This window comes from Eschrichtius robustus, unplaced genomic scaffold, assembly GCF_028021215.1.
Source record: "Eschrichtius robustus isolate mEscRob2 unplaced genomic scaffold, mEscRob2.pri scaffold_26, whole genome shotgun sequence".
Taxonomy (NCBI): Eukaryota; Metazoa; Chordata; class Mammalia; order Artiodactyla; family Eschrichtiidae; genus Eschrichtius; species Eschrichtius robustus.
In genome coordinates this window covers 8715016-8731666 of record NW_027175249.1, presented here as the reverse complement: position 1 = coordinate 8731666, position 16651 = coordinate 8715016, and positions in this window count along the sequence as shown.

Below are 16651 nucleotides of genomic sequence, written 5' to 3'. Positions count from 1 at the left end.
CTGTCATCACAATGCTCCACGACACTTATCATCACAATGATCCATAACCGCATTCATCACAATGCTTCTGAACCACTCTCAACACAATGCTCGATGACCCTTGTCATCACAATGCTCCATGCCGTTGTCATCAGAATGCTCCTTGGCCCCTCTAATCACAATGGTCCATGCTCTTTTTATCACAATGCTCCAGAATTCTTGTCATCATAATCTTCCATTGCCGTGTCATCACAATGCCCCATGACCCCTGTCATCACAATGCTCCATGGCCCCTGTCATCCCAGTGCTCCATGATATAATTCTTCACAATTCTAGATGACCACTGTCATCACAATGCCCCATGACACCTGTCTTCACATTTCGCCATGGCCCTTGTCATCGCAATGCTCCATGAACCGTGTCATCACAATATTACAGTACAATTTTCGTCACAATGATCCTTGACCACATTCATCTGAATACTCCATGGCCTATGTATTCACAATTTTTCATGGCCCCTGAAATCAAATTGCTCCATGTTCCCTTTCTAACAATGCTCCATGACCACTGCCAACACAATGTCCCATGACGCCTTTCATCACAATGCTCCATGGCCCCTATAATCACTATGCTCGATGATCCCTGTCTTCACAATGTTCTACAACAATTGTCATCACAATGCTCCATGACCCCTGTAATCACAATGCTCCATTCCCTTTTCATCACAGTGCTACAGAATTCTGGTCATCACAATATTCCATAACCGTGTCATCACAATGCTCTATGACCCCTGTCATCACAATGCTCCACGACACTTGTCATCACAATGATCCATAACCACATTCATCACAATGCTACATGACCACAATCATCACAATGCTCGATAAACCTTGTCATCACAATGCTCCATGCCGTTGTCATCAGAATGCTCCTTGGCCCCTCTAATCACAATGGTCCATGCCCTTTTATCACAATGCTCCAGACTTCTTGTCATCATAATGTTCCATGGCCGTGTCATCACAATGCCCCATGACCCCTGTCATCACAATGCTCCATGGCCCCTGTCATCCCACTGCTCCATGATATCTTTCTTCACAATTCTAGATGACCACTGTCATCACAATGCCCCATGACACCTGTCTTCACATTTCGCCATGGCCCTTTTCATCGCAATGCTCCATGAACCGTGTCATCACAATATTCCAGGACACTTTTCGTCACAATGATCCTTGACCACTTTCATCTGAATAATCCATGGCCTATGTATTCACAATTTTTCATGGCCCCTGAAATCAAATTGCTCCATATTCCCTTTCTAACAATGCTCCATGACCACTGTCAACACATTGTCCCATGACGCCTGTCATCACAATGCTCCATGGCCCCTTTCATCACTATGCTCCATGATCCCTGTCTTCACAATGTTCTAGAACAATTGTCATCACAATGCTCCATGACCCCTGTAATCACAATGCTCCATTCCCTTTTCATCACAGTGTTACAGAATTTTGGTCATCACAATATTCCATAACCGTGTCATCACAATGCTCTATGACCCCTGTCATCACAATGCTCCACGATACTTGTCATCACAATGATCCATAACCACATTCATCACAATGCTTCATGACCACAATCATCACAATGCTCGATGACCCTTGTCATCACAATGCTCCATGCCGTTGTCATCAGAATGCTCCTTGGCCCCTCTAATCACAATGGTCCATGCCCTTTTATCACAATGCTCCAGACTACTTGTCATCATAATGTTCCATGGCCGTGTCATCACAATGCCCCATGACCCCTGTCATCACAATGCTCCATGGCCCCTGTCATCCCACTGCTCCATGATATCTTTCTTCACAATTCTAGATGACCACTGTCATCACAAAGCCCCATGACACCTGTCTTCACATTTCGCCATGGCCCTTGTCATCGCAATGCTCCATGAACCGTGTCATCACAATATTCCAGGACACTTGTCGTCACAATGATCCTTGACCACATTCATCTGAATACTCCATGGCGTATGTATTCGGAATTTTTCATGGCCCCTGAAATCAAATTGCTCCATGTTCCCTTTCTAAAAATGCTCCATGACCACTGTCAACACATTGTCCCATGACGCCTGTCTTCACAATCCTCCATGGCCCCTTTCATCACTATGCTCCATGATCCCTGTCTTCACAATATTCTAGAACATTTGTCATCACAATGCTCCATGACCCCTGTAATCACAATTCTCCATTCCCTTTTCATCACAGTGGTACAGAATTCTGGTCATCACAATATTCCATAACCATGTCATCACAATGCTCTATGACCCCTGTCATCACATTGCTCCACGACACTTGTCATCACAATGATTCATGACCACATTCATCTGAATACTCCATGGCCTATGTATTCACAATTTCTCATGGCCCCTGAAATCAAATTGCTCCATGTTCCCTTTCTAACAATGCTCCATGACCACTGTCAACACATTGTCCCATGACGCCTGTCATCACAATGCTCCATGGCCCTTTCAACACTATGCTCCATGATCCCTATCTTCACAATGTTCTAGAACAATTGTCATCACAATGCTCCATGACCCCTCTAATCACAATGCTCCATTCACTTTTCATCACAGTGCTACAGAATTTTGGTCATCACAAAATTCCATAACCGTGTCATCACAATGCTCTATAACCCCTGTCATCACAATGCTCCACGACACTTGTCATCACAGTGATCCATGACCACATTCATCACAATGCTTCATGACCACTGTCATCACAATGCTCGATGACCCTTGTCATCACAATGCTCCATGCCGTTGTCATCAGAATGCTCCTTGGCCCCTCTAATCACAATGGTCCATGCCCTTTTTATCACAATGCTCCACACTTCTTGTCATCATAATGTTCCATGGCCGTGTCATCACAATGCCCCATGACCCCTGTCATCACAATGCTCCATGGCCCCTGTCATCCCAGTGCTCCATGATATCTTTCTTCACAATTCTAGATGACCACTGTCATCACAATGCCCCATGACACCTGTCTTCATATTTCGCCATGGCCCATGTCATCGCAATGCTCCATGAACCGTGTCATCACAATATTCCAGTACACTTTTCGTCATAAAGATCCTTGACCACATTCATCTGAATACTCCATGGCCTATGTATTCACAATTTTTCATGGCCCCTGAAATCAAATTGCTCAATATTCCCTTTCTAACCATGCTCCATGACCACTGTCAACACATTGTCCCATGACGTCTGTCATCACAATGCTCCATGGCCCCTTTCATCACTATGCTCCATGATCCCTGTCATCACAATGTTCTAGAAAAATTGTCATCACAATGCTCCATGACCCCTGTAATCACAGTGCTCCATTCCCTTTTCATCACAGTGCTACAGAATTCTGGTCATCACAATATTCCATAACCGTGTCATCACAATGCTCTATGACCCCTGTCATCACAATGCTCCACGACACTTGTCATCACAATGATCCATGACCACATTCATCACAATGCTCCATGCCGTTGTCATCAGAATGCTCCTTGGCCCCTGTAATCACAATGGTCCATGACCCCTGTCATCCCAGTGCTCCATGATATCTTTCTTCACAATTCTAGATGACCACTGTCATCACAATGCCCCATGACACCTGTCTTCACATTTCGCCATTGCCCTTGTCATCGCAATGCTCCATGAACCGTGTCATCACAATATTCCAGTACACTTTTCGTCATAAAGATCCTTGACCACATTCATCTGAATACACCATGGCCTATGTATTCGCAATTTTACATGGCCCCTGAAATCAAATTGCTCCATGTTCCCTTTCTAACAATGCTCCATGACCACTGTCAACACAATGTCGCATGACGCCTGTCATCACAATGCTCCATGGCCCCTTTCATCACTATGCTCCATGATCCCTGTCATCACAATGTTCTAGAACAATTGTCATCACAATGTTCCATGACCCCTGTAATCACAATGCTCCATTCCCTTTTCATCACAGTGCTACAGAATTCTGGTCATCACAATATTCCATAACCGTTTCATCACAATGCACTATGACCCCTGTCATCACAATGCTCCACGACACTTGTCATCACAATGATCCATGACCACATTCATCACAATGCTCGATGACCCTTGTAATCACAATACTCCATGCCGTTGTCATCAGAATGCTCCTTGGCCCCTCTAATCACAATGGTCCATGCCCTTTTTATCACAATGCTCCAGAATTCTTGTCATCATGATGTTCCATAGCCGTGTCATCACAATGCCCCATGACCCCTGTCATCACAATGCTCCATGGCCCAAGTCATCCCAGTGCTCCATGATATCTTTCTTCACAATTCTAGATGACCACTGTCATCACAATGCCCCATGACACCTGTCTTCACATTTCACCATGGCCCTTGTCATCGCAATGCTCCATGAACCGTGTCATCACAATATTCCAGGACACTTTTCGTCACAATGATCCTTGACCACATTCATCTGAATACTCCATGGCCTATGTATTCACATTTTTCATTGGCCCCAGAAATTGAATTTCTCCATGTTCTCTTTCTAACAATGCTCCATGAACACTGTCCACACAATGTCCCATGACGCCTGTCATCACAATGCTCCATGGCCCCTTTCATCACTATGCTCCATGATCCCTGTCATCACAATGTTCTAGAACAATTGTCATCACAATGCCCCATGACCCCTGTAATCACAATGCTCCATTCCCTTTTCATCACTGTGGTACAGAATTCTGGTCATCACAATATTCCATAACCGTGTCATCACAATGCTCCATGACCCCTGTAATCACAATGCTCCACGACACATGTCATCACAATGATGCATGACCACATTCATCACAATGCTTCATGACCACTGTCATCACAAAGCTCGATGACCCTTGTCATCACAATGCTCCATGCCGTTGTCATCAGAATGCTCCTTGGCCCCTCTAATCTCAATGGTCCATGCCCATTTTATCACAATGCTCCCGAAATCTTGTCATCATAATGCTCAATGGCTGTGTCATCACAAAGCCACATGACCACTGTCATCACAATGCTCCATGGCCCCTCACATCCCAGTGCTCCATGATATCTTTCTTCACAATTCTAGAGGACCACTGTCATCACAATGCCCCATGACACCTGTCTTCACATTTCGCCATGGCCCTTATCATCGTAATGCTCCATGAACCGTGTCATCACAATATTCCAGGACACTTTTTGTCACAATGATCCTTGACCACATTCATCTGAATACTCCATGGCCTATGTATTCACAATTGTTCATGGCCCCTGAAATCAAATTGCTCCATGTTCACTTTCTAACAATGCTCCATGACCACTGTCAACACAATGTCCCATGACGCCTGTCATCACAATGCTCCATGGCACCTTTCATCACTATGCTCCATGATCCCTGTCATCACAATGTTCTAGAACAATTGTCATCACAATGCTCCATGACCCCTGTAATCACAATGCTCCATTCCCTTTTCATCACAGTGCTACAGAATTCTGGTCATCACAATATTCCATAACCGTGTCATCACAATGCTCTATGACCCCTGTCATCACAATGTTCCACGATACTTGTCATCACAAAGATCCATGACCACATTCATCACAATGCTTCATGACCACTGTCATCACAATGCTCGATAACCCTTGTCATCACAATACTCCAGGCCGTTGTCATCAGAATGCTCCTTGGCCCCTCTAATCACAATGGTCCATGCCCTTTTTATCACAATGCTCCAGAATTCTTGTCATCATAATGTTCCATGGCCGTGTCATCACAATGCCCCATGACCCCTGTCATCACAATGCTCCATGGCCCAAGTCATCCCAGTGCTCCATGATATCTTTCTTCACAATTCTAGATGACCACTGTCATCACAATGCCCCATGACACCTGTCTTCACATGTCACCATGGCCCTTGTCATCGCAATGCTCCATGAACCGTGTCATCACAATATCCCAGGACACTTTTCGTCACAATGATCCTTGACCACATTCATCTGAATACTCTATGGCCTATGTATTCGCAATTTTTCATGGCCCCTGAAATCAAATTGCTCCATGTTCCCTTTCTAACAATGCTCCATGACCACTGCCAACACAATGTCCCATGACGCCTGTCATCACAATGCTCCATGGCCCTTTTAATCACTATGCTCGATGATCCCTGTCTTCACAACGTTCTAGAACAATTGTCATCACAATGATCCATGACCCCTGTAATCACAATGCTCCATTCCCTTTTCATCACAGTGCTACAGAATACTGGTCATCACAATATTCCATAACCGTGTCATCACAATGCTCTATGGCCTCTGTCATCACAATGCTCCACGACACTTATCATCACAATGATCCATAACCGCATTCATCACAATGCTTCTGAACCACTCTCAACACAATGCTCGATGACCCTTGTCATCACAATGCTCCATGCCGTTGTCATCAGAATGCTCCTTGGCCCCTCTAATCACAATGGTCCATGCTCTTTTTATCACAATGCTCCAGAATTCTTGTCATCATAATCTTCCATTGCCGTGTCATCACAATGCCCCATGACCCCTGTCATCACAATGCTCCATGGCCCCTGTCATCCCACTGCTCCATGATATCTTTCTTCACAATTCTAGATGACCACTGTCATCACAATGCCCCATGACACCTGTCTTCACATTTCGCCATGGCCCTTTTCATCGCAATGCTCCATGAACCGTGTCATCACAATATTCCAGGACACTTTTCGTCACAATGATCCTTGACCACTTTCATCTGAATAATCCATGGCCTATGTATTCACAATTTTTCATGGCCCCTGAAATCAAATTGCTCCATATTCCCTTTCTAACAATGCTCCATGACCACTGTCAACACATTGTCCCATGACGCCTGTCATCACAATGCTCCATGGCCCCTTTCATCACTATGCTCCATGATCCCTGTCTTCACAATGTTCTAGAACAATTGTCATCACAATGCTCCATGACCCCTGTAATCACAATGCTCCATTCCCTTTTCATCACAGTGTTACAGAATTTTGGTCATCACAATATTCCATAACCGTGTCATCACAATGCTCTATGACCCCTGTCATCACAATGCTCCACGATACTTGTCATCACAATGATCCATAACCACATTCATCACAATGCTTCATGACCACAATCATCACAATGCTCGATGACCCTTGTCATCACAATGCTCCATGCCGTTGTCATCAGAATGCTCCTTGGCCCCTCTAATCACAATGGTCCATGCCCTTTTATCACAATGCTCCAGACTACTTGTCATCATAATGTTCCATGGCCGTGTCATCACAATGCCCCATGACCCCTGTCATCACAATGCTCCATGGCCCCTGTCATCCCACTGCTCCATGATATCTTTCTTCACAATTCTAGATGACCACTGTCATCACAAAGCCCCATGACACCTGTCTTCACATTTCGCCATGGCCCTTGTCATCGCAATGCTCCATGAACCGTGTCATCACAATATTCCAGGACACTTGTCGTCACAATGATCCTTGACCACATTCATCTGAATACTCCATGGCGTATGTATTCGGAATTTTTCATGGCCCCTGAAATCAAATTGCTCCATGTTCCCTTTCTAAAAATGCTCCATGACCACTGTCAACACATTGTCCCATGACGCCTGTCTTCACAATCCTCCATGGCCCCTTTCATCACTATGCTCCATGATCCCTGTCTTCACAATATTCTAGAACATTTGTCATCACAATGCTCCATGACCCCTGTAATCACAATTCTCCATTCCTTTTTCATCACAGTGGTACAGAATTCTGGTCATCACAATATTCCATAACCATGTCATCACAATGCTCTATGACCCCTGTCATCACATTGCTCCACGACACTTGTCATCACAATGATTCATGACCACATTCATCTGAATACTCCATGGCCTATGTATTCACAATTTCTCATGGCCCCTGAAATCAAATTGCTCCATGTTCCCTTTCTAACAATGCTCCATGACCACTGTCAACACATTGTCCCATGACGCCTGTCATCACAATGCTCCATGGCCCTTTCAACACTATGCTCCATGATCCCTATCTTCACAATGTTCTAGAACAATTGTCATCACAATGCTCCATGACCCCTCTAATCACAATGCTCCATTCACTTTTCATCACAGTGCTACAGAATTTTGGTCATCACAAAATTCCATAACCGTGTCATCACAATGCTCTATAACCCCTGTCATCACAATGCTCCACGACACTTGTCATCACAGTGATCCATGACCACATTCATCACAATGCTTCATGACCACTGTCATCACAATGCTCGATGACCCTTGTCATCACAATGCTCCATGCCGTTGTCATCAGAATGCTCCTTGGCCCCTCTAATCACAATGGTCCATGCCCTTTTTATCACAATGCTCCACACTTCTTGTCATCATAATGTTCCATGGCCGTGTCATCACAATGCCCCATGACCCCTGTCATCACAATGCTCCATGGCCCCTGTCATCCCAGTGCTCCATGATATCTTTCTTCACAATTCTAGATGACCACTGTCATCACAATGCCCCATGACACCTGTCTTCATATTTCGCCATGGCCCATGTCATCGCAATGCTCCATGAACCGTGTCATCACAATATTCCAGTACACTTTTCGTCATAAAGATCCTTGACCACATTCATCTGAATACTCCATGGCCTATGTATTCACAATTTTTCATGGCCCCTGAAATCAAATTGCTCAATATTCCCTTTCTAACCATGCTCCATGACCACTGTCAACACATTGTCCCATGACGTCTGTCATCACAATGCTCCATGGCCCCTTTCATCACTATGCTCCATGATCCCTGTCATCACAATGTTCTAGAAAAATTGTCATCACAATGCTCCATGACCCCTGTAATCACAGTGCTCCATTCCCTTTTCATCACAGTGCTACAGAATTCTGGTCATCACAATATTCCATAACCGTGTCATCACAATGCTCTATGACCCCTGTCATCACAATGCTCCACGACACTTGTCATCACAATGATCCATGACCACATTCATCACAATGCTCCATGCCGTTGTCATCAGAATGCTCCTTGGCCCCTGTAATCACAATGGTCCATGACCCCTGTCATCCCAGTGCTCCATGATATCTTTCTTCACAATTCTAGATGACCACTGTCATCACAATGCCCCATGACACCTGTCTTCACATTTCGCCATTGCCCTTGTCATCGCAATGCTCCATGAACCGTGTCATCACAATATTCCAGTACACTTTTCGTCATAAAGATCCTTGACCACATTCATCTGAATACACCATGGCCTATGTATTCGCAATTTTACATGGCCCCTGAAATCAAATTGCTCCATGTTCCCTTTCTAACAATGCTCCATGACCACTGTCAACACAATGTCGCATGACGCCTGTCATCACAATGCTCCATGGCCCCTTTCATCACTATGCTCCATGATCCCTGTCATCACAATGTTCTAGAACAATTGTCATCACAATGTTCCATGACCCCTGTAATCACAATGCTCCATTCCCTTTTCATCACAGTGCTACAGAATTCTGGTCATCACAATATTCCATAACCGTTTCATCACAATGCACTATGACCCCTGTCATCACAATGCTCCACGACACTTGTCATCACAATGATCCATGACCACATTCATCACAATGCTCGATGACCCTTGTAATCACAATACTCCATGCCGTTGTCATCAGAATGCTCCTTGGCCCCTCTAATCACAATGGTCCATGCCCTTTTTATCACAATGCTCCAGAATTCTTGTCATCATGATGTTCCATAGCCGTGTCATCACAATGCCCCATGACCCCTGTCATCACAATGCTCCATGGCCCAAGTCATCCCAGTGCTCCATGATATCTTTCTTCACAATTCTAGATGACCACTGTCATCACAATGCCCCATGACACCTGTCTTCACATTTCACCATGGCCCTTGTCATCGCAATGCTCCATGAACCGTGTCATCACAATATTCCAGGACACTTTTCGTCACAATGATCCTTGACCACATTCATCTGAATACTCCATGGCCTATGTATTCACATTTTTCATTGGCCCCAGAAATTGAATTTCTCCATGTTCTCTTTCTAACAATGCTCCATGAACACTGTCCACACAATGTCCCATGACGCCTGTCATCACAATGCTCCATGGCCCCTTTCATCACTATGCTCCATGATCCCTGTCATCACAATGTTCTAGAACAATTGTCATCACAATGCCCCATGACCCCTGTAATCACAATGCTCCATTCCCTTTTCATCACTGTGGTACAGAATTCTGGTCATCACAATATTCCATAACCGTGTCATCACAATGCTCTATGACCCCTGTAATCACAATGCTCCACGACACATGTCATCACAATGATGCATGACCACATTCATCACAATGCTTCATGACCACTGTCATCACAAAGCTCGATGACCCTTGTCATCACAATGCTCCATGCCGTTGTCATCAGAATGCTCCTTGGCCCCTCTAATCTCAATGGTCCATGCCCATTTTATCACAATGCTCCCGAAATCTTGTCATCATAATGCTCAATGGCTGTGTCATCACAAAGCCACATGACCACTGTCATCACAATGCTCCATGGCCCCTCACATCCCAGTGCTCCATGATATCTTTCTTCACAATTCTAGAGGACCACTGTCATCACAATGCCCCATGACACCTGTCTTCACATTTCGCCATGGCCCTTATCATCGTAATGCTCCATGAACCGTGTCATCACAATATTCCAGGACACTTTTTGTCACAATGATCCTTGACCACATTCATCTGAATACTCCATGGCCTATGTATTCACAATTGTTCATGGCCCCTGAAATCAAATTGCTCCATGTTCACTTTCTAACAATGCTCCATGACCACTGTCAACACAATGTCCCATGACGCCTGTCATAACAATGCTCCATGGCAACTTTCATCACTATGCTCCATGATCCCTGTCATCACAATGTTCTAGAACAATTGTCATCACAATGCTCCATGACCCCTGTAATCACAATGCTCCATTCCCTTTTCATCACAGTGCTACAGAATTCTGGTCATCACAATATTCCATAACCGTGTCATCACAATGCTCTATGACCCCTGTCATCACAATGTTCCACGATACTTGTCATCACAAAGATCCATGACCACATTCATCACAATGCTTCATGACCACTGTCATCACAATGCTCGATAACCCTTGTCATCACAATACTCCAGGCCGTTGTCATCAGAATGCTCCTTGGCCCCTCTAATCACAATGGTCCATGCCCTTTTTATCACAATGCTCCAGAATTCTTGTCATCATAATGTTCCATGGCCGTGTCATCACAATGCCCCATGACCCCTGTCATCACAATGCTCCATGGCCCAAGTCATCCCAGTGCTCCATGATATCTTTCTTCACAATTCTAGATGACCACTGTCATCACAATGCCCCATGACACCTGTCTTCACATGTCACCATGGCCCTTGTCATCGCAATGCTCCATGAACCGTGTCATCACAATATCCCAGGACACTTTTCGTCACAATGATCCTTGACCACATTCATCTGAATACTCTATGGCCTATGTATTCGCAATTTTTCATGGCCCCTGAAATCAAATTGCTCCATGTTCCCTTTCTAACAATGCTCCATGACCACTGCCAACACAATGTCCCATGACGCCTGTCATCACAATGCTCCATGGCCCTTTTAATCACTATGCTCGATGATCCCTGTCTTCACAACGTTCTAGAACAATTGTCATCACAATGATCCATGACCCCTGTAATCACAATGCTCCATTCCCTTTTCATCACAGTGCTACAGAATACTGGTCATCACAATATTCCATAACCGTGTCATCACAATGCTCTATGACCCCTGTCATCACAATGCTCCACGACACTTATCATCACAATGATCCATAACCGCATTCATCACAATGCTTCTGAACCACTCTCAACACAATGCTCGATGACCCTTGTCATCACAATGCTCCATGCCGTTGTCATCAGAATGCTCCTTGGCCCCTCTAATCACAATGGTCCATGCTCTTTTTATCACAATGCTCCAGAATTCTTGTCATCATAATCTTCCATTGCCGTGTCATCACAATGCCCCATGACCCCTGTCATCACAATGCTCCATGGCCCCTGTCATCCCAGTGCTCCATGATATAATTCTTCACAATTCTAGATGACCACTGTCATCACAATGCCCCATGACACCTGTCTTCACATTTCGCCATGGCCCTTGTCATCGCAATGCTCCATGAACCGTGTCATCACAATATTACAGTACCATTTTCGTCACAATGATCCTTGACCACATTCATCTGAATACTCCATGGCCTATGTATTCACAATTTTTCATGGCCCCTGAAATCAAATTGCTCCATGTTCCCTTTCTAACAATGCTCCATGACCACTGCCAACACAATGTCCCATGACGCCTTTCATCACAATGCTCCATGGCCCCTATAATCACTATGCTCGATGATCCCTGTCTTCACAATGTTCTACAACAATTGTCATCACAATGCTCCATGACCCCTGTAATCACAATGCTCCATTCCCTTTTCATCACAGTGCTACAGAATTCTGGTCATCACAATATTCCATAACCGTGTCATCACAATGCTCTATGACCCCTGTCATCACAATGCTCCACGACACTTGTCATCACAATGATCCATAACCACATTCATCACAATGCTACATGACCACAATCATCACAATGCTCGATAAACCTTGTCATCACAATGCTCCATGCCGTTGTCATCAGAATGCTCCTTGGCCCCTCTAATCACAATGGTCCATGCCCTTTTATCACAATGCTCCAGACTTCTTGTCATCATAATGTTCCATGGCCGTGTCATCACAATGCCCCATGACCCCTGTCATCACAATGCTCCATGGCCCCTGTCATCCCACTGCTCCATGATATCTTTCTTCACAATTCTAGATGACCACTGTCATCACAATGCCCCATGACACCTGTCTTCACATTTCGCCATGGCCCTTTTCATCGCAATGCTCCATGAACCGTGTCATCACAATATTCCAGGACACTTTTCGTCACAATGATCCTTGACCACTTTCATCTGAATAATCCATGGCCTATGTATTCACAATTTTTCATGGCCCCTGAAATCAAATTGCTCCATATTCCCTTTCTAACAATGCTCCATGACCACTCTCAACACATTGTCCCATGACGCCTGTCATCACAATGCTCCATGGCCCCTTTCATCACTATGCTCCATGATCCCTGTCTTCACAATGTTCTAGAACAATTGTCATCACAATGCTCCATGACCCCTGTAATCACAATGCTCCATTCCCTTTTCATCACAGTGTTACAGAATTTTGGTCATCACAATATTCCATAACCGTGTCATCACAATGCTCTATGACCCCTGTCATCACAATGCTCCACGATACTTGTCATCACAATGATCCATAACCACATTCATCACAATGCTTCATGACCACAATCATCACAATGCTCGATGACCCTTGTCATCACAATGCTCCATGCCGTTGTCATCAGAATGCTCCTTGGCCCCTCTAATCACAATGGTCCATGCCCTTTTATCACAATGCTCCAGACTACTTGTCATCATAATGTTCCATGGCCGTGTCATCACAATGCCCCATGACCCCTGTCATCACAATGCTCCATGGCCCCTGTCATCCCACTGCTCCATGATATCTTTCTTCACAATTCTAGATGACCACTGTCATCACAAAGCCCCATGACACCTGTCTTCACATTTCGCCATGGCCCTTGTCATCGCAATGCTCCATGAACCGTGTCATCACAATATTCCAGGACACTTGTCGTCACAATGATCCTTGACCACATTCATCTGAATACTCCATGGCGTATGTATTCGGAATTTTTCATGGCCCCTGAAATCAAATTGCTCCATGTTCCCTTTCTAAAAATGCTCCATGACCACTGTCAACACATTGTCCCATGACGCCTGTCTTCACAATCCTCCATGGCCCCTTTCATCACTATGCTCCATGATCCCTGTCTTCACAATATTCTAGAACATTTGTCATCACAATGCTCCATGACCCCTGTAATCACAATTCTCCATTCCCTTTTCATCACAGTGGTACAGAATTCTGGTCATCACAATATTCCATAACCATGTCATCACAATGCTCTATGACCCCTGTCATCACAATGCTCCACGACACTTGTCATCACAATGATTCATGACCACATTCATCTGAATACTCCATGGCCTATGTATTCACAATTTCTCATGGCCCCTGAAATCAAATTGCTCCATGTTCCCTTTCTAACAATGCTCCATGACCACTGTCAACACATTGTCCCATGACGCCTGTCATCACAATGCTCCATGGCCCTTTCAACACTATGCTCCATGATCCCTGTCTTCACAATGTTCTAGAACAATTGTCATCACAATGCTCCATGACCCCTCTAATCACAATGCTCCATTCCCTTTTCATCACAGTGCTACAGAATTTTGGTCATCACAAAATTCCATAAACGTGTCATCACAATGCTCTATGACCCCTGTCATCACAATGCTCCACGACACTTGTCATCACAGTGATCCATGACCACATTCATCACAATGCTTCATGACCACTGTCATCACAATGCTCGATGACTCTTGTCATCACAATGCTCCATGCCGTTGTCATCAGAATGCTCCTTGGCCCCTCTAATCACAATGGTCCATGCCCTTTTTATCACAATGCTCCAGACTTCTTGTCATCATAATGTTCCATGGCCGTGTCATCACAATGCCCCATGACCCCTGTCATCACAATGCTCCATGGCCCCTGTCATCCCAGTGCTCCATGATATCTTTCTTCACAATTCTACATGACCACTGTCATCACAATGCCCCATGACACCTGTCTTCACATTTCGCCATGGCCTTTGTCATCGCAATGCTCCATGAACCGTGTCATCACAATATTCCAGGACACTTTTTGTCACAATGATCCTTGACCACATTCATCTGAATACTCCATGGCCTATGTATTCAAAATTTTTCATGGCCCCTGAAATCAAATTGCTCCATGTTCCCTTTCTAACAATGCTCCATGACCACTGTCAACACAATGTCCCATGACGCCTGTCATCACAATGCTCCATGGCCCCTTTCATCACTATGCTCCATGATCCCTGTCATCACAATGTTCTAGAACAATTGTCATCACAATGCTCCATGATCCCTGTAATCACAATGCTCCATTCCCTTTTCATCACAGTGCTACAGAATTCTGGTCATCACAATATTCCATAACCGTGTCATCACAATGCTCTATGACCCCTGTCATCACAATGCTCCACGACACTTGTCATCACAATGATCCATGACCACATTCATCACAATGCTTCATGACCACTGTCATTACAATGCTCGATGACACTTTTCATCACAATGCCCCATGCCGTTGTCATCAGAATGCTCCTTGGCCCCTCTAATCACAATGCTCCATGCTCTTTTTATCACAATGCTCCAGAATTCTTGTCATCATAATGATCCATGGCCGTGTCATCACAATGCCCCATGACCCCTGTCATCACAATGCTCCATGGCCCCTGTCATCCCAGTGCTCCATGATATATTTCTTCACAATTCTAGATGACCACTGTCATCACAATGCCCCATGACACCTGTCTTCATATTTCGCCATGGCCCATGTCATCGCAATGCTCCATGAACCGTGTCATCACAATATTCCAGTACACTTTTCGTCACAAAGATCCTTGACCACATTCATCTGAATACTCCATGGCCTATGTATTCACAATTTTTCATGGCCCCTGAAATCAAATTGCTCAATATTCCCTTTCTAAACATGCTCCATGACCACTGTCAACACATTGTCCCATGACGTCTGTCATCACAATGCTCCATGGCCCCTTTCATCACTATGCTCCATGATCCCTGTCATCACAATGTTCTAGAAAAATTGTCATCACAATGCTCCATGACCCCTGTAATCACAGTGCTCCATTCCCTTTTCATCACAGTGCTACAGAATTCTGGTCATCACAATATTCCATAACCGTGTCATCACAATGCTCTATGACCCCTGTCATCACAATGCTCCACGACACTTGTCATCACAATGATCCATGACCACATTCATCACAATGCTCCATGCCGTTGTCATCAGAATGCTCCTTGGCCCCTGTAATCACAATGGTCCATGACCCCTGTCATCCCAGTGCTCCATGATATCTTTCTTCACAATTCTAGATGACAACTGTCATCACAATGCCCCATGACACCTGTCTTCATATTTCGCCATGGCCCATGTCATCGCAATGCTCCATGAACCGTGTCATCACAATATTCCAGTACACTTTTCGTCACAAAGATCCTTGACCACATTCATCTGAATACTCCATGGCCTATGTATTCACAATTTTTCATGGCCCCTGAAATCAAATTGCTCAATATTCCCTTTCTAACCATGCTCCATGACCACTGTCAACACATTGTCCCATGACGTCTGTCATCACAATGCTCCATGGCCCCTTTCATCACTATGCTCCATGATCTCTGTCATCACAATGTTCTAGAAAAATTGTCATCACA